This window comes from Podarcis filfolensis, assembly GCF_964270895.1.
Source record: "Podarcis filfolensis genome assembly, chromosome: 6".
Lineage (NCBI taxonomy): Eukaryota > Metazoa > Chordata > Lepidosauria > Squamata > Lacertidae > Podarcis > Podarcis filfolensis.
Genome location: NC_139609.1, coordinates 20300364 through 20320081, shown reverse-complemented (window position 1 = coordinate 20320081; position 19718 = coordinate 20300364). Strand labels below are relative to the sequence as shown.

The 19718-nt window shown below is 38.8% G+C and overlaps 1 protein-coding gene and 1 long non-coding RNA gene across 2 annotated transcripts in view; one reads left to right on the top strand and one right to left on the bottom strand.

Annotated features, from left to right (window-relative positions):
• Positions 1 to 3931, bottom strand: part of CAMSAP2 (calmodulin regulated spectrin associated protein family member 2) — a 188232-nt gene extending 184301 nt beyond the window's left edge. The window contains exons 1-2 of the mRNA XM_083620237.1: positions 3622 to 3931; positions 813 to 897 (exon numbers count right to left, since the gene is read on the bottom strand). The gene's annotated coding sequence lies outside the window, so the exon portion shown is untranslated. The remainder of the gene's footprint in view (positions 1 to 812; positions 898 to 3621) is intronic.
• LOC310765451 overlaps positions 2051 to 19718 on the top strand; it is a 38769-nt gene continuing 21101 nt past the window's right edge. The window contains exons 1-2 of the long non-coding RNA XR_014549597.1: positions 2051 to 2153; positions 15789 to 15830. This is a non-coding gene — a long non-coding RNA (uncharacterized lncRNA). The remainder of the gene's footprint in view (positions 2154 to 15788; positions 15831 to 19718) is intronic.

The window sequence follows — 19718 nt, the reverse complement described above, 5'->3', positions numbered from 1 at the left end:
ATCAAATTTATTTAGAAAGGAGCACACTTTTAGGCTGGGACACTAGACAGAATGCCCAGCAATGCAGATTGCTGGTATTATAATAGCAATGATTGCGAAGAGTTGCAATTTAAAGGGCCACAGTAGCTTATAATTGCCTGACCCGATATCAGATCTTTAGGTGTAAAAAGAAAAAAAGGTGGAGGGGAAGGAAAAAAACACCCAGGTTAACAGTAAATCTGAAATGGATTAGAATGGACCCCCAAATGATAATTGCTACATAATTTTGTTTAGGTTGTAATTTGTGGTGTTATTTTTATGGCTGACATGAGACATAATATGTTTTCAGGGTTTTGCAATTGCCAGCCGACAAATGGAATCTGTCACAAAGTATTTGCAGCTTCCCCCTTGTGAAGGTTATAATGCTCGTGAAGCACAAGTGCATACTGCAAATTATTTAGTGTAGAGATCCATGAAATATTTCCCTAACTAGGTAATAATAACTAGGGTCATACATAGTATAATAAGCCCCGTTCATGCTTATTGTCATTATCCGACAGCAGCAGATACATTCCACAATATTTCTTACTTGTACCTCTTGCATTCTGCAACATAAGCGTTGCTGAGATGTGCTGGAACTAATGCAATCCTTGGGAATAATCCAGAATTAATATTTTGACACTGGCATCAGTGAGATAGAGATTGCCTGAAGTGATTAAGAGGTGCTGGGGCCCATACCTCTTGAGAAGAAAACCCAGCCCACAAATACTGGATGAGTGCTCTGCATATGCTCAGAAGGATACTGTCATCCACAACATCAGAGGCTTGCTTACCTTTTGTTCATCTTCTAACGTGATATATGCCATCATCTGCCAGCGATGCCTTTCTGCATTCTACATATGACAAACAGGCCAATCTCTGCACAAAATAATAAAAAGACATCAAAAAAGGCAAAATTGAAAAAAACAATGGAAGAACACATCAGCCACTCAGACCTTAAGGTGGCCATGCTGGAAGAGAAGAACTTCAGAAGGAAAATGCAATACCAAACAGCTCAATTACAAAGACCAGGTGGTTCAGGGCAATCACCTGTGGATTGAATTGACACCTTGGATTGTTTTATAATCACATTACATGTTGTTAATTGGCTTACCAAGTCAGTTTGCCAGTATAGCTGCTTTTTAAATTTCCCACAATGCCCCAAGCAAGGCTATATCATGGGCACTGTGAGAAATTAAAATGGCAACAAGTCTCAGTTGTCTGGCACACAGTTGGCATCAGGTAAGGCTGCTGGGAGTACTTCAGGGTACAGCGAAGCCCTCTACAACAAACTGAGAGTTGCAGACCCTCCAAGTATCCCTATTTTCCAAGGACTGATTTAGAGAAGCTGTCCTGGTTTCTTATTCTGTGTGGAATGTCCCACTTTTCCTTAGGATGTCTCTATTTTCATTGGATAAATGTTGGAGGGTATGGAGTTATCCGACCCCTGAGCCGCCTGAAGGCAATCCTGTACTGTATAGGGAAGTTTGTTTTTTTTTAAATGTTTAATTATATTTTTTATATATGTTAGAAGCTGCCCAGAGTGCCTGGGGCAACCCAGTAAGGTGTGTGTGGTTTAAATAGTAAAATTATCATCATGGATTGGGACGTCCCTATTTTCATCGGAGAAATGTTGGAGGATAGGGAGCTGGGTCTGCTGCACTGTTACTAAACCTAGAAACTGCTTCCTTTAGCTATCCTACCATTTGTGAAACTGGGGACAAATGAGGTAGAATAGAGGAGATCAGGATTGTGCCTTTTTTTGGCCAAACAGCGGTCTGTATTTTGTGTGCATCCCAGTGCGTGTAGGCCTCTGTCCAGAAGTATTTAACAATGGGCCTATATCAGGGATATAGCCTGACTCCCATTCAGCCTAATTGTTTGCCAAGAACTAATGCAATTTAATCATTTTGAACATATTGGCCTATCTGCATTTATGAGACAGCAAGAAAAGAGAGAGAGATTTGCTTTACGTTCTGCTTGATAAAAATACATGAGCATTTGTGGGGATTAAAGGAGTGGAAATCTTTACCTTCCCAAGTGAAAGATGTGGAAGGGAGTAAGAGAAGAGATCAAGGTGAAAACTGGGAGGAAGGATGCCTTAAACTGAGAGGTGTGATTGCCAGGCCATGTATGTAAGTTAACTGTGGAGAATCCCACGTTGCCTTTGTAGAATGGAGATCTGTTTGGCCTCATATATTTCAAAAGAGAGCATAAAATAAAATAAAAAAATTATTTCTATCTTAGACTTCAGGCTCCTGACACTTTTCAGCTGTTGAGTTAGGTCAATTTATTTGTTGGGTCAATATATCTGTATTGTTTTATTCAGAGCTAATTTTCTTTATTATACATTTACTTAAGTGAAATTGGTCCTATTTTTCTTATATTTGTTGCTCTTCATTTTATACATTGTGAGCTGCCTTTGGGACACCATCTTGTGGAAAAGTGGGATACAAATAAATGGGTAATGACAAGATTTTGATGGTGCTATTATTCAGCAATCCACTGCCCCAATTAGTCGCCTCACAACAAAATTTCTGGCTACGAGCCTATATATTATCCTGAGCTCCACCCTCACTAAACATAGGGTGGTATCTGACTTAAGTTATAGAGTAAACCCATTGAAATTTATGGATTTAAGTTAGCGATCATTACTAGCATTGGGTCTTCTAAATGACTGAGGCCCCATCTGCACTACACACTGAAAGCAGCGTCATATCACTGTGAACTGTCATTTCTGGGAACTGTAGTTTGTTCAGTGTGCTGATAATTACCAAAAGACCCCTATTCCCCTCACAGAGCGACGATTACCAGAGTTTTCCTGAGGAAAGAGGCTGTTAAACCACTCTGAGAATTAAAGCTTCATGAGAGCTAACAACTCTTTTACCACCCTTTACAAACTACAGTTCCCAGGATTCTTTTGACTGAAGCAATGACTGGTTTAAAGTGTTGGGACACTGCTTTAAATGAATAGCGCAGATGGGCCCAGAGTTGGATATTAGCTGCTCGTTTTGAGTACAGTGGTACCTTGGGTTAAGTACTTAATTCGTTCCAGAGGTCCGTTCTTAACCTGAAACTGTTCTTAACCTGAAGCACCACTTTAGCTAATGGGGCCTCCTGCTGCTGCCGCACCGCTGGAGCCCAATTTCTGTTCTTATCCTGAAGTGAAGTTCTTAACCTGAGGTACTATTTCTGGGTTAGCGGAGTGTGTAACCTGAAGCGTATGTAACCCGAGGTACCACTGTATAGGGTTTATGCCTCCTGACCAGCCTGCAGGGCCGGGCCAATACATTCTGCCGCCTGAGGCAAAGGACAAGATGGTGCCCCTCACCCTACTTCCACCTACAGAAGCGGACTGGACCAGTAGTTAAATCTGATTTCAGCACTAGCAACAGAACACTGTTCAACCATATTTGAGGGCAAAAGGTTAGCTGGGGATTCAAGACACGACTCTGTTCTCTCAACACTTTAGTGCTGCTTCTTGAGGCCTGACTCTACCTAATAGTAGGGCCAGGTCTACCAGCTTCCCTTGCCGACTTCCCTCACCAACCCTCCTTACTTCAATTCCGTGTCTTTTCTGCGTCTTATTCTCCAGCCACCCACCTGAAATGTTCCTCTTTCACAGTCAGTTCTGTTCTCAGCATATTTATTTCCTTCAGCCTCATTGTCTCCGCCCGCTTTCAGGACATTTTGCCCCCAGTTTTTCCCATTTTCCCAGACTGCCTCTGCATGAAGTTTTGATCCCACCCAAACTGACAACATTCTTTTCTCTCACAAAAGCCGAACTGCAAACACTTAAAGGTCTTGGAGCAAGTCAATTGAATCAGCTCAGCTAATCAGAGTCTGAGTCTGTAGGAGAACAATACAATATAGATACCAAAAGTGGTGGCTGCTGTGCAGCAGCAGTGATGTTTATCTCTCTCTTACTGGAAGGAAATGACTAAAGGTGACCCCTTTGTTTATGCATCTGTAGGCATGGGAAGGAACCATGCACAAAGTTTGGCATGGTAAAGATATCTTCAAATCAGACCTAACACCACATCCACAAAGGGATGATGGACAACAAGAAACACTAGACTAGAAATGTGAAATTTTGACAATGATATTGCACAAACATTGCATAAATGATTAAAGAACCCTCAGGAAGGCTGATTGTACATATTGTTTTTTCTCTTCATTTTACTCAAAAACTGTCTTTTTATAAAAACAATTATTTTTCCTTATATGGAGTTTATTGTGAGCTGCCTTGAAGCTGTTGTGGTCAGAAAGAAATAATGAATAATCGTAAAACCTATGAATAAAATTAAAATTATAATAATACATATATAGAGAGAAGCAGGTTTGTTTTAATTTCAGCAGATATTTCTGTAAATAGTAAATAAAAAATAAAATAGATATAATCTAGTAGCAGTTATTTCTTATTTTTTATAACAGCAACAATAAATAATTAAATCTATTAAGCACCTAAAACCAAGTGGGTGGTGTAAAAAAGACTTGAATTATTTTGAATTTTAAATAAATTGATTTTTAAGGCCTGAGTAGCTTTTCACTATTTATCTTATATTGTTTTGCCAGTTATGCTTATTGAAAATTAGTTATGATTCCAACTGAATAATTTCCACATCTAAAGGACATTAATTCAGTCTTGATGCACTTTGGCAGAAGTTTCATTTAAAGGACAAGAGCGCCGAAGTCAGAAACATGTTTGTGTCTTTTTTTTTTCATGAATAGCCCATGTCTATTCTCTATGAAATTGATGTCAAAAAAGTATTATATATTTTCTGTGGGAAATAGAAGGCTGCCCTCTACTATCCTTGTCAGGTCGTCGTATCCTTTTAATCATACTTTTCATTTCAGTACATTGAAATTTCCGTTACCAAGGACAACATCATAAATAAAAGTGTTTGTGAAATTTTTACCTGCAGCTTCCTAACTTTGTGCATTAAGCATGAGACTAGCAGAGAGGTGGTCAAATGTGAAAATTTATAATCATTTATTACGTACGGCTGAAGCGAGAAGGGAATAAAAGCGTGAAGGCATACATCTATAAACTGGAGCAGAAAAGCTTAAATGAAAAGTAAAGTGAATTTCTGTGTCTTGTCATAAAGTAATGAGAAGCTAGAGCTTTTATTCATAGCAACCCAAGATGCATTTACTCTCAATCTAGCTTTAGCAGTAAATGCTCCCCTGATGTATTGCTTCGGACTTACAAAGAAATATTTGTGCTCTACATAATCGTATAGTTAGGAGAATTACTGCACGGTTGAGAAGATTCTATAAAGGTTTATAGCTGGTGATGTTACTGTAATTTAATCGCGATGTAGCTAATGTAGTACTTTAATATCATAGGTTACTTTTTTTTTATTTACCATTTATTAGTAAGTGACAGAGTCAATCATCACTACATCATAAACAAATCACAGAGAATTCTGCCGGAACCCTACAATCCCAGAATAGATGTACTGTAGCATTTTTATAGAAGCCGTTCCATAATGAGTTAACCATCAAATTATTATTTAACTGAGTAACCATGTAAGTAAGGGTTCTTGTTCTCAGTCCATTGGCCAAAGAAAACCCTGATGCGTGTTTTACTCCATGAATACAATTAGTGCTCTGTGTGGTACGAACATACCAAAACATGTTGTCCATCCATTATCAGTAATGTGGAGAGGTGCCATCTCAGGAATATTAAGCATGCTCTGGTAAAGAGGACTTCGTAGATCCCTTTCTTTTAGCATTTTGATGTGTTTTGTCAACACAGCCAATATGCTGCCTCGGTGCTAGCTGATACCCTTTTTTTTAAGCAAGGAGTAGAAAATGTACTTGAAATGTCATGGGCACTGCATTCTCTATTAGGGTGTCTTATGATGCCCCTAATACTGTCATTGACCTATCCAACATAGGGACCATGCATCTGATAATATAAACTGGTACCTATTGAAATATGGACCCAGATCCATTGTGGAATATCACTTTTTTAAAAATGTACCTTTGCCATGGACACGGTTTAGGGCAGGAGTGTCAGCCCCAGTTGTGGGGTCTGAACAGCCTCCACCATCCTTTTTTTTTCTGCCCCCCCCCCATTTGTCAGTAATAGACACATGGTGGGTATGCAAATCATCCCTTGGCAATCATCAGATTGATAATTTGATGAGTTGGTGGGGGTGATAATCCCCCTTTGGATAATCTGAATGGATAAGATGTGGAGGGGGCTTTGTGTCCTGTGTCTGTGCATGGATGAGACTGTGCACATGAGAGTGTGGGTTGGCTGCACCCCACTTTTGGCCCCAGCCACCGCTAGCATGTGGGTACTGTAGGCTTAGTCAAGGGAGAATGCAATTGCCAGTTTGGAGGAATGATCAGTGGTGAAGGGAAAGAAATAAGATTGAACTGTGAGGAGTCTCCTAACAATCATCAACACCCTTAACAAACTACAGGGTTGTTGGGGAAAGTCATGACTGTGAAAGTGGTATAAAGGTAAAGGGACCCCTGACCGTTAGGTCCAGTCATGGACGGCTCTGGGGTTGCGGCACTAATCTCGCTTTATTGGCCAAGGGAGCCAGCGTACAGCTTCCGAGTCATGTGGCCAGCATGACTAAGCCGCTTCTGGCGAACCAGAGCAGCGCACGGAAACGCTGTTTACCTTCCCGCCGGAGCGGTACCTATTTATCTACTTGCACTTTGACGTGCTTTCGAACTGCTAGGTTGTCAGGAGGTGAAAGTGGTATAATAGTGCTTTAAATGTATGGTGTGGATGTAACCTAACAATAAAGTCACATGTGATATGGGGTTATTTCATTTTAAAACAGACACATCCTGGCGGTCTTGATAGGTCTAGCGATGCTTGTAAGGGACTGTTCAACCCTTTCCCTCTACACAATTTCCCTAAGCTAAATTGCCCTCCTAAAGTTGTCATTTGTACCTCAAAGGAGCCTACAGCATAGAGTGGGAAAACATTCCAATTAATAAATTATGCATATTTGCAAATGTAATTAAAGTGGTCCAGTTACACATTTTGGTTCCGATAGGTGGTTGAGTCTTCACACGGAAAAAAATTGGGAGAGCATTCATGCACAGATGTTTCAATTTTTAATTGCAGAACACCTTGGATGCTGTCCATTTTGCTTTGTTACCATAAGTTGCTTGGTGAGTTATATTTAAATTATTGTGGTAATTCGAATATTTAATAATGGAATAGGGAGTGGAGATGGTAGGGTATGAGCAGGGGTGCTAATAAGGCTCTGAAACAAAGAATAGCAGCTACTTTTACACTTCATGTGGTATTATTTGTACATACTGTGTTTGCTGTGGTAAAGACACAAAGTGTGAAGGGAAGGTGGACATCTCCAAACCATTTAACACGGATCCCAGCCAAGTTCTACTCAGAGTAGACTCATTGAAACCAATGGACCTAAGGACTAGCATTGGCTACAAGCCTATGTGTTTACTGCAAATAAATTCATTTTTTCTGGACTTTTCACATCTCTAGGCTCTAGCACTTCACTTCTTTATATACAGGGCATACTTGTATTTACTTCTGAGTTGAGAGGTGAGACCCAGAAAGAAGGTTAGTCTAAATATTTTGAAGGAGCAGTTCAGCTCTTTTAAGTAAAGGCAATATATTAAATGCCCATCAAATGGAGCTGTAATGGGGAATCCTGGACTGCTCTGTTTTTCAGTCAAGCAGATATGCCTGCTGGGGAAGAAGAATTGAGTGGGGCGGGGGAGATGATAAGATGTTATTATTTGCAGTTCTTGTAAAAGTGAAATCACCCATGCCCATCTCCTGACAACACCTTTGCACTCTTAAAAAATAATAATCAAGCACTAGTTTACTTTTTTAAAAAAACTAGTATTTATGTTAAAAATGTGATTTTTATCGCAAAGTAAAAGAAAACATTAATCTTTATATAAAAAGGGGTTCCACCCTTCTGGAAAGCTCTCTTGACTTTGCTCTGCCCCTGACAAAATGGCAGGAATAATAGACGGGGAGATAGGGGAAGGAATTAAAGATGTCTCCATCTTCTCCTTATCCCTTTACTCACTAAGGTACTTGTTGTTTGCTTATATTGAGCTTTCTAATCTTGCTTTTCAATATAATGCCCAAAGTACTGTGCAATATAAGCCAACATGTAATAATTACCAAAATCAGGAAGATGATAAAACCATCTAAAACAGCAAGGGGTGAGATCAGGCCAGCATCTGTACCTGGAAAGTGACTGTAGTAAATGGATGTGTTAGGGGTGGGATTTCCATGTCTGTGTCATGGCACCTGCCTCGGAGCCCAGCATCTATACCATGCATCCTGTAAGTGAATGTGAAGGTCGCCGTGCACAGTACTATTAGGGCTGCTGTACGGTGACGTTTTGGGTCTTAGGTCTAAGGGAACAATGCATGTGGACATTGGCTATAATTCAACACAATATACTATGGTTTTCAGTAACATCTTTGAGGAGCAAAATTAATATCTAACATGGAAAACTTTTAATGTAGAAGATATATTTTTTAATGAATAAATATTTATGTTGAGCCTCTGTATTAGAAGTCCTGTTACCACTGCACCATAGATAGATGTACCTTGGAGTGCGGTGCCTGGTCCGGAAATGATAAAATGTTTTATATCTTCATCAAAAACAACATTTGATATAATTCCCCATGATCTCAGTTGTATTATTTGTGTAAATAATGTGACAAGTATTTTCCTAATCTAAGCAGGGATTTAAATAAAATAAAATAAAATATTCCATTTGACAAATGTTAAGGCAAAGCATGCCCATACACTTGTTATGGAATAAATGAGCACAATTAATTCAATGTGCATTCGTATGAAGTATTCTCTTTCTTTGTCTATCTCCCCATGCTATACGTATATAACTGTAAGTATCTTTCAGTGTAGGAACTTATTCCTCTAATAAACAGTTTTATTAGGGTTGTTAATATTGGATGCATATGTTAAAGTGGTATTTATTTGTTCATATCAATAGTTTATTTGCTAAGGGTGAAATCTTGATTTTGTATGTTTCCTTCCTGTTTTATTTTTAGTAATTGAAAAATGTAAGCATTAACGTTATAGCTGTCAACAGCTAAGAGGCTTTCAAGTCTCTTAAACTGCCTCGTTTTTAACTGATTGGCCAATTAATGCACCAATTAGAATAAATATTGTTGCAGCTTCTCAGCTCAAGTGAACTTCTTGAGGATATCTAATAAACTTTAGACAAGAAAATAATTCCTCCTTTGAGATGACATTTTTAAAGATATTTCAAAGAACAGAAGCATGGAAATAGTTTAGAACCAACAGCACAATTCACTAGTCATTTCTTAGGAGCATATTTCCTTGATGTGAATAAGAGTTTCTATGTAATGACTTCAGTTCAAGGGTGTCTACATAGCCTTGGCTTCTGTTGGGTTGTGTCCAGTACTGCCCACATTATACCTTCCTTAATAACATAAGAACACCTCAGTAGAACACACCAAAGGCCCATCTAGTTCAGTATCCTGTTCTCACTGTATTCAACTAGATACCTATAGGAAACCCACAAGCAGGACCCAAATATAATAATAATAATAATAATAATAATAATAATAATAATAATTATAATTTTATTATTCCACAGCCACTCTGGGCAGCTTCCAATCGAGTGTTAAAAACAATACAGCATTAAATATTAAAAATTTCCCTAAACAGGGCTGCCTTCAGATGTCTTTTAAAGATAAGATAGCTGCTTATTTCCTTCACATCAGAAGGGAGGGCGTTCCACAGGCCGGGCGCCACTACCGAGAAGGTCCTCTGTCTGGTTCCCTGTAACCTCACTTCTCACAATGAGGGAACCACCAAAAGGCCCTCGGCGCTGGATCTCAGTGTCCGGGCTGAACGATGGGGGTGGAGACGCTCCTTCGGGTATACAGGACTGAGGCTGTTTAGGGCTTTAAAAGTCAGCACCAAAATTTTGAATTGTGCTCGGAAACGTACTGGGAGCCAATGCAGATCTCTCAGGACCGGTGTTATGTGGTCCCGGCGGCCACTTCCAGTCATCAGTCTAGCTGCCGCACTTGTGATTCCTAGCAATTGATATTCAGAAGTATACTATCTTTGACAGTGGAGGTTACCCACTGTGACCAAGAGCTGCTCCACCAGAAAGTCATGAGAATCCTCCAAAGCAGCTTCTGATACAGCATCAGGGACAGCATTCAGAAATCCATAGGAAGATGTTGACTGTGTGCAAGGGGCTCTTTTATATCCCAGCCACTGAAAACCTTGGCAAAGGATAGTTATGATTAAAAATGCCTTTTTAATCTACAATGAATATACTGTTGTTGTCAGCTAACCAGTGGCATAGCATAGGTTGCCAGAGCCCGGGGCCATGAGGAGGGTGTGGAAGGGAGGGAGACAGAGTATGCATGTGCATTCAACTGCCTTAATGGCATCCGTGTCACCAAGGAGATCACAAGTGAAGATATAGGGGGAAAAGAGTCATTCCATAGTCTGGAAAGGTCATTTCCTGGTTCGCATGGAGAAGCCGTTTTCAATGGAGCCCAGTGTGCTGACTGGGAATTCAGCTTTCCCTTGCCTCTATATCATGAAACCCAAGAGGACACGATCACTTCCTCCCAAGGTTCTCAGTACTTCCACTTTGTCTTCAGAGGTTTTTTAGTATCCACCATCTGAGCCAACTGAGACCATCCGAGTATTGACAATCTCATTAGGATTGGTACACATGGTTCCACTGATCTGTGGCTCAGTTCCTATTTCAAGACTAAACTCAGAAGGTGGTGCTTGGAGACTGATGCTCTATCTCATGGCTTTTGGGACCGGACATGGTTCTGTCTTGTGCAATGTGCTTTTTAGATATGGAACTGTTAGGTTAGGTTATCTGGAGGGCTGGACTGAAATGTTACCAGTCTGCAGTTTTGGCTGATAAACTACCTCTAGGCTTTCCTGCAGAGGGTGGACTTGTCTTCAGTCATCCATGCATCAGCTACATCCAGACTGGATTATTGTAACAACTGAATGCCTTTGAACAGAGTCTGGAAGGTGCAGTTGGTGTAACATGCCAATTCATTAATTGATGTGCTCTGGATTAAGTGGAACTGTTCATTTTTAATTGGTAAAATGTGGTTTTATTATTTTATATCGTTTTAAATATATATTTATTTGTATATTTATTCAGGAATTTTGTACACTGCCTTGTGATGGCAGCAGTGTTCTGAAAGGTGTTTTAGAAATCTATTAGTACTAAATAAAACCAAATACATAAATGTATTTAGGCTACATGTGGTAGTCTAGATTTTGTTTGATGCTTGAAGATCTGAACATATAACTCCAATTGTATGTCAGCTCCATTGGTTTTCTATTTGCTTTTGAGTTCAGGTGCAGTCCTGTTCAGGTTTACTCAAATGTAAGTCCCACTGAATTCAATAGCATTTACTGTGCAAATATTGTATAATTAGGCTGCAATACTCAGAAGTAAATCCCACTGGGTTCATTGGGGCTTACTCCCTGGAAAAGACTAAGCTACAAGATTGAGGACTAAGTTACCTTAGAGACTGCTTGGTCCCAGGTAGGTCAGGAATCAAGTTCACTTCAAGAGGCCTTTCCCTGGGTGCAACCCTTGAATATTTGTTATATAAATATGACATTCAGGACATTTTCTGTAGTGGTGCAATCTGATGCTCCTGCCAATGACATTGTAGTTCAACAGCCTTTCCCTGGTAAGCAGTAGGAACTCAGCTATTGGGAGGTCAGGAAGTTAGGTACCCCCTGTCTCATGAAATCTGCTACTGCCCACAAGTGCCCTCGAGACCATTTTTAATTACAGTGGTACCTTGGTTTACAACCATAATCTGTTCCGGAGGTCTGTTTATAAACCAAAACAGGTGGTAACCCAAGGCACGCTTTCATCAATGGGGCCTCCCAAAATTTTTTTGTTTGTAATAAAAAAAATGGGTTGTAATCCAAAAAAAGTTTGCAAACCGGGACACGCCCTTCTGGGTTTGACGTGTTTGTAATCCAAAACTTATGCAAACTAAGGTACCACTGTAATTGCTTCCGTGATTTTTGGACTCCAAAACTGAAAGTTAATTTAGCTCTAGCTGCTGGATCTGTTAGGAGGGGGAATTTGCCACTGAGAGTTGAAATTAAGGATTTATCTTGGGAGGGTGTCCCAACATTTGCTAGTGTTTGCCACCCTGGGATATATAGCAAAAAGAGTGCTATACAAATATTCTAAATAAAGTAAAATGCACCAATTCTCTCCCTACTGGAGTCTTTACTTACGTTATCTTGGCTATTACAGCTTTGGAAACCTCCATTTGCCAAAATATTATGTAGTTCCTTCTGTCCTGTGCACACACAGGATTATGGTAATTCCTATTAAACTCAGCACTTTCAGCTAAATGCACAAAGGATTGGTTTGCAAGAGGCACATAACACAAAGAATTAATAACTCACTGAACTGGTCACTATGTTTTTTTCCCCAAGTAGGTTTTTAAAACTTCTGCATAAAATAAACTAGCTGGTTATAAAGCTATTGCTTTGCCAGAAATCTAAGGATGTGTAAGCAGAGGCTTGAACAGAAATAATCAAGGATGAAGTGTCTGTATAACATGTAAACCTACAAGGTGACATAGTATTGAAGTGAGTTTTCCTTTCACTTGCAAACAAAGAAACTGGTTTGATGTTACTGCAAAATATAGGGGGTTTAACTGTAATTACTTTCCCTAAAAGTTCCTGCTGAACGTAGATATTGACATAGTTTGAGCTATTTTACAGAGTTGACAACTGCAGCTTACAAACTATTGCAGAATTTGTAATGTTACTTTAGTGAAGATAAACTCATTTTAAGAGCTATTGTTATGTTCGGTCTAATCAGGAATGACCAGTTAGTTGAAAGTCTGAGCTAATGCACAAGGTGCGCCTTGTGTGGAAATACCCATTGGATCAATGAAACTGATCATTGGAGGGCTATGATCCTCTAGGTACCCAGTTGCCCTATCAATACAGCTCAATATCTACCGGCTGCTAATCTACAGCAAGGCCAGGGAACTTGTGGCATTCTGGATGCCGGACTCCAACTCCAGCAAGCATAGTCAGTGGTCAGAGATGGTGGGAGTTGTAGTCCAACATCATCTGGAGGTTGACAGGTTCCTTGTTCCTGTATTATGGGATCTCCAGGTTTTAAAAAGCAAATTCCCAAATGAACTCAGATGCTTCAGCTGGGAAACACCCCAAGTACAAATCCTGCTATCTCTCAGCAGAGCTGAGAAAGGCCTCTCAGACTGGAACCCTGTAAGGCAAATAGTCAACTCGATAGGCTAGTGGTCTAGCGCAGTATATGCCAACTTCCTATATGCCTATAGCTCACAGTTTTTTGAATGGCTGCATTATTGTTAGAAATTGCATTTGATAGCATTTGTCCTTCTGGGCAGTTTTGAAAGGCACAGGAGTCTCTAGTACAGCATCTGAAGTAGCCAGTATGACTTGCCCTTAAACTAGCTTTAATTTACTTTTATGAAATTAATGGTTTAATTCAGTTCATGTTTACCTGAAAGCCAGACCCATTATGTGCAATGGAACTTATATCCAGTCCTAAATATGCATAGGATTGCTGCCTGAATTATCACTTTCATTGAACATGATCATACCATGACTGCACCCCTGCTCCTGCATTGGTTGCAGCAGAATTAAGCCTACACAGCTGTATTAAGCCACAGCAAATGATCTATTCAATATCTAAAATATTGTGGACTTACTGTCTAACCAGAAATATACAAACTATGCTTAAAGCAAAACTTCAGTATAGAGTAATTCTTTCTATTAAAAGCTCAAAGTCATAAGGCTGAATGAAGTTTATAGTGTGTGTGTGTGTGTGTGTGTGTGTGTGTGTGTGTGTGTGTTTAATTAGCTATAACTTCAGTGCTGAAGAGTTTAGTCCTATATATGTTGACACATACATCACACTGTTTCCATAAGGCAAGGCTTACTGCCTAGAAAATGTGTTTAGGAGTGCCGTCTAAGCAAAAGCAATTTTGTCACTGACAACACAATTCACTGGAAATTTCCCTTATACAAGGAACATACTCTGAAATGAATGGGAAGTACAGACTAATTCAGCAGTGATGCTTAATGTTGCAATTTTACATAGCTTTACTTGGGAGGAAGCCCCAGTGAATTAGGTGGAACTTAGTAAACATGTAAAGGACTGCACTGTAAGCCTTTCAACACCTTGATGCTAAACACATTGAGATCCATGAAATCAATGCACAGCATTATTTATATTATCTTTTGTGTAATTTGCTGGCTTTTGCAGAATCAGAGCTCGAAGGAAGCAACAAGAACAAATGGATGATGTGACAATACAATGTATATGAGAAATAACCATTGTGTTCTTTTGTCAGAATATGCTTTTGCTAAATATGCAGCTATAATTATGCCTGCAGGTGCAAAATAACAGTGTTAGATTTGAATAGGTACACTTTTCTGCAAATGTCTAAACTTTTGCAGTGTTTCCTGAGAGTAGATGCACTTTTGTAGAATATTCTTTGGATTATTTCCTCTTGATTTTGAAGTAATTGCAAAATTCTGACAACTGCAAAAAAGAAAAAGTGCAATAATTTGAAATTGCTTCATGGAGATTTTTAATGTGTTTTACTGGCTGTCTCTTTTTTATATTTAGGAAAAGAAAATGTGTGCAGTGTTGTGTTACAGATGGCACAGATATACGTACCAAAGAAAATAAAAGTGTCATATAATGGAAGAGAGCTGCTTAATCTGTAACAAGTATCTTTTCATGTATTTATTTCAGAGTCTGTATATGAAAACCAGTAATGTTAAAATAATTGCCAAGACACATGGTTGAAATACATAAATTATTCCTAAGGAGAAATGATGAATAACCTGATTGAGTATTTTTAAGAACTATTATTATGCTATGCCTATGGTTAGCTAAATTTAGCACTGTTTCACACTTCTTGAAGACTTTATTCTGAAAGAGCATTGGGCAGTTATTAGGCAAAGACTCAAAATAAATTCAGTTAATGTTCCTTTTTATTTTGAAATGCCCTGTTATCTGTTTATTCTAGGGAATGCTAGTTTTTCTTGATGGATAGGCAACCATTTTGTAAAATATTTTGCATCTGTGAAATGTGTCAATCCAGAAAATCTGTTAAGCCTTTAATGTGTGATCAGGGAGAATTCCTGTACTGTATAGAAAAACTGGCTACATCGGATCCTAGTTTTGGCTTTAGAATATCTGAAATATGCATCACAAAAATGTCAAGAACAGTTTGAATATATATATATGTGTATATATATATATATATATATATATATATATATATATATATATATTACTTGCTCCTATATCTATTTTGAAATGCAGCAATGAAGTGCTACAATGATGTATTTGCTAACTATTTAAAAATCGAAAGGTATATTGTTGTTTTTAAAACAACCCCAGTCCAGCATGTCTGATATTTTATAATGTATGCACTAATAATGAATTTGATATCACATGTAGTATTCTAATTGACATTCTAGGTCTTGGATGTCTTTTATGCCAAATAGTTTAGCAGTACAGGTATGGTAGGCAATGCACTCCCACGTTATCAAATAAATGCTCAAGGTACAGCTTATAATGTTGAAAAATAGAAAAATAAATTGACCTTGATGAAGTGTGTCTTCTTTTGTCTGTTCCCAGGAAAGTTTATTTCAGGTATTTCTACTGCTGAAATGATTAGAGTTAACAGCTTTTTCCCTCCATTTTATTTTACAGGGTCTCTTCATCTTCCTGATATATGGGGTGTACAACACAGAGGTAAGTCTGCTTAGAGTATCTCAAGGCTGACAGAGTGAATGAGAGAAATGACAGGTTTCTTATCTTGATAACTGAGGGACAAAGTTGGCTTTCCATACGAGTGTCCTACTGCCCTTCATGCTTGGACTAGCTTATATGCATCCCAGCTTACCATTAAACACATACACCCTGAATAAAGGGACAGACTCATTTCTCACAGACATTGACTAATATTTTACTGCTGCTTTTAAGTTTTTGAATTCCTAGTCTCTCTCTTTAACACTTGGCTACACTTGACAGTGTTAAAACTTCCCCAAATCAGGTTGCAGTTTATATGCAGTAAAAGATGGAGTTTCTCATATTGTTTAAAAGGGGGTAGGGGTGTCATTTATATTTTCATAAAGTCTAAAGTAATAGCATTGATCAGCATGCAAATCCAGCAGGATACATTACTTGTAGCTTTTTACATATGCTATCGACTTGGGGATTTTTTTTGTTACTCCTTCATTGTTTTGTGAGAATGGCAGACAGCCTTCTGCAAGTTGATTTGATCATCTCTGTTTGCAGATAAAAGAGCAGAGTTAAACCTTTCATTGCTAATCAGCCGGAGAAGTTACTTTTGAAATGCATAAGAGATTGCATAGATTCAAGATTGCACATTTTCAGCTCCTAGATATCTTTAGGATCAAAAATTTAAATTATTTCTAATGTTATTTAACTAAAGCTGGTAGATTTTTTTGGGGGGGGGGAATAACTTTCAGCCAAATGTAAGTTCCACTGAATTCAACAGGACTTACTCCCAACTAATATATGCATAGAAGCTTAATTGCAACCATTGCTCAGCATAACAAAAATCTGTAAGATGTTTACGTTAAAACAGTAAAAATGTAACATTCAATAAAATTTCCTAAATAGGAGATAGAAACAAAATGCAACCGTATAATACCACAAATAAAACTAACCAGTATATAAAAATAAAAATAACCCAAACTAAAGAGTTGGAGACCAGGAAAGTTTGGGTAAATTAATATGTACTTAAGAGGTTTTAAAAGGTCATTAGTGTATTCTTATGAATTTCATGAAGGGGGTACTGCAGAGGGTGGATACTATTACTGAGAATGCCTGCATCTGTGTTTTCATGGAACAACCAGCATGGTCTCCTTGGAAGATCTCAAAGATTGTCTTGGTCTGTACCAGGGGATGTTGGTCCCAAGCTCTTTAGGGCTTTAAATGTCAATCACAAAACCTTGCACTGGGCTGCCAGTGCAGTTCTTTCAACATCAGTATAATATGTGTCAATCTGGGTGTCCTGCTAACTATAACAGCAGCTGGACTTTGCACAGCTTTTGAACTGGGCACGAGAACACCCCACAAACTGCACGTTATGGTAGTCTAATTGAGAGATTATCAATAGTATGGACAATCACAGCAAGAATATCTCTGTTCAGGAACTGGAACAGTTGACACACCAACCAAAGTTGGTAAAATTCACCTGGACGTGTAGTGGCAGCAGTGGATCTAGAAGCATCCCCCAAACTACACACCTCCTCCTTCAGAGAGAGTGCATCTTTTCACAACCCAGTTCCACACCTGGGATCCACCCATCCATAAGGTCTTGTCAGGACTCAGTAGCAATGTATTAGCTACCATCCAGCCCATGGCTATATCCAGGCATGCAAAACCTCTCCTAATCTGGATACAGCAATACAGAGAAACAGAGCTGGGTATCATCAGCATTCTGGTGCCACCCTGGCAGCTTCATATAGTTATTAAGTAGCATTTGGAATAAAATCATGCTCTGGTGCCCTGTAGTTAAATTGTCAGGAGGCACAGTCTTTCAATAGTACTCTCATGAACTGATGCCAGGAGTAGGAGCGAAACCACTACCCCTAATCACCAACTCAGAGGCAGTCAGGAGGACATTCAATAGGAGAATGAATAGGGTTGCGTTCCCCCATCCATCTGAAGAAAATCTATCAGGGTGGCCAGAGCTGATTAGGTCCTAAAATGGGTGGAACCCAGACTGAAATGGGTCAAGATAATAAGTTTCAAGAGCTTATGCAGTTGAACCTCCAGCAACCTAGATTCTTTTTTTCAGGAGTGGCCACACCAACTCCTTTAAGCACAGGGGAACATTCCATTACACTTAAGTGCAAAAAGTTTATTATATGTACCATATTTAGCAGCCAGCAGTGTTATCAACTTGAACTAGAATCTCTGGATTAAATTTTGATATCATTGCTGGTTAATGACAGAAGCCAGTGCAGAAGAGTTTTATTTATTGAAGGTATTTATATACTATGTTCCAGGCAGACCTCACAAAAGTGGCTTACGTTAAATTATAAGAACAATAAGTATCAATAACAATTATGCAATAAAAAATACACATGGGGAAAAGAAACATTTTTGTGTTTCTGCTGCTTCTACCCTGTGTTAAGGGCAAAATGGTTCTGCAGAAGTTTGGGAGATGGGGACCACCATTTGCTAGATGGTGTCTTCTCACCAAACTGTTTCTATTTCTTCTCTCCTTCCCTTGGGGCAAGCCTTCCTGTTTATAAGTAATGTGATTAAATATAGATATCTGTGCCTGAACCATAGTCAGAAATGTTGTGAGGGGGACTAAGGTTCCATGGGATGGTGTGCAGAACATGCTGAATACAAAATATCCAGAATCTAAATACAGGTAGCCAGTAGCCTAATAGATTACAGGCTATTTAATAACACTATATTCAGTTTTATAACATCAAAAACTTCATCACTGCTGTTCTGCTACTGAAGTAGACTGCTTGTGCAACAGAACTTTTCCCTCCCCTCCTCTCTTCTGTAGCCTCATGTACACCCTAAAAATCTGCTTCAGATGGTTGTCCCTCTGGAGCAGATATTGGGGTCTCACCGAGAGAGGAAGCGTAAGTCTCGTTGCTTGAGTAATGCCCGTGCTTTGTACTCAACTGCCAGAATACCGAAAGGCAGGATTCTGTGTCCATGTCTCCCCATCCCATATCTCCATAAGGGCTAGAAACTTATTAAAATGACCACAAATACAGAGCATCACACCAGAAAATGTTGACCCTGTGGCTATGGTGCAGAAAGAGTAATATAAATATTTATATGTGATCTGAGCATAATGAATATACATCCAATTTTTTTGAATATCAGATCTGACACAGTCTTTCATATGCCCCACATTCTTTCATATGCTTTTGTCTATAAAATTTCAAGATCTGAAAAATGCAATCACGTGAGTTTTGCTTGGCTGTGCAGATGATTAGAACATCTATCTATCTATCATCTGTCTATCTTAAGAGTAACAACAAAGACTGAGCATTAAAAATTCATAATGAAAAGTACTCCCTCCCATAAATGAATTGGGAATAATTTTGACACAGCTATTTGGTGGTATGATGAGTGTTTAACACTTTAGAATTCAAGCACTTTCATAATTCTGAAGACAGATACTTCTCGGTCTATCAAATAATTGTGTTAAAATTGTTTTTAACGATTTCCTGGTGACATGTTCAAGCTTGAAACATTGGGAGTTGGTATCCTTTAGTAAAGATTGTTGATACCTACCTCAGATCTGTGTTGTCACTTTGTTGCCATTTCCCCTAATTTTACAGATGTTTAATTTGAAAGTGAAGAAGGATAAGCATATTATTTGCACAACTTGCCTCCACTCCCATCTATTGTATAGGAAGAAATGGCACCGTGAAACTGTATTAACAGTGAACCCTATTTGAGGATTGAGCCAGAATAATTTACATTGCAACCCTATGCATAACAACTCAGAAGCCAGTGAGCATAGGATTTCAGCCTTGCTGTTTTAAAACTGCAGAACAGCTGGAAATGGAGCCTATAGATTCCCCCCCCCCCTTTTAAACCCTATTTTCATTATCTATGCAACTGTGCCAT